Raw genomic sequence first — 717 nt, forward strand, 5'->3', positions numbered from 1 at the left:
TGTGTGTGTGTGTGTGTGTGTGTGTGTGTGTGTGTGTGTGTTAGGGTACGACAGGGACACAGATGGGCGGATATTACAAAACACCTCCACAGACAGGGGCAGCACCCTCGCATCATCAAACCCAGGGATGTTTCTTCAGAAGAAATTGGTGGACGGCGATAAATAAAAATGCCAAGGGTCTCATAACACTTCAGGTCCAGTTTTGCCCCCAAATGAGTAACAGAACCACACTTAGAAGAACTCAGTTTTCCAAGCCCTGGGGACGAAGAACTGTGGACCTGCGGAGTCTTGGACGAGGAAGCTAATCTTGACACTCCCACTAACTCTGACCTCCACAAATCTGCTCTCCTGCCTGAGCTCAAATGAGGTGAGGGCTTTTACCAATATACTTTAACCCCCCCTTCCATAGAATAAGGACTCTGAAATCATCTGATGTGGCCATGCGCTCTGTGGGACCCCTTGAAAAATGCAGGTTCAAATGACCGCAGACACTCAATGTTATTAAACAGGACATCATCTTGGACTAGATTTTAATAGAGACCAGCAGTGCCATGATTCCACATATTCCTGTCACTGTTTCCTGTGAGCGAGGGAGACGTCGTTTCCCGGGGCAGCACCTGTGCAATGTGACTCGACATCGCTTGGAAGCGAGCGCGACGTAAGTTCAAGATTCATCACTGTGAGTTAGCGTCAGCTCGCTCCTATAAAGACCAGGGA

Source organism: Echinops telfairi, unplaced genomic scaffold, assembly GCF_000313985.2.
Source record: "Echinops telfairi isolate 266 unplaced genomic scaffold, ASM31398v2 ScPeMD7_7400;HRSCAF=8409, whole genome shotgun sequence".
NCBI classification, from domain to species: domain Eukaryota; kingdom Metazoa; phylum Chordata; class Mammalia; order Afrosoricida; family Tenrecidae; genus Echinops; species Echinops telfairi.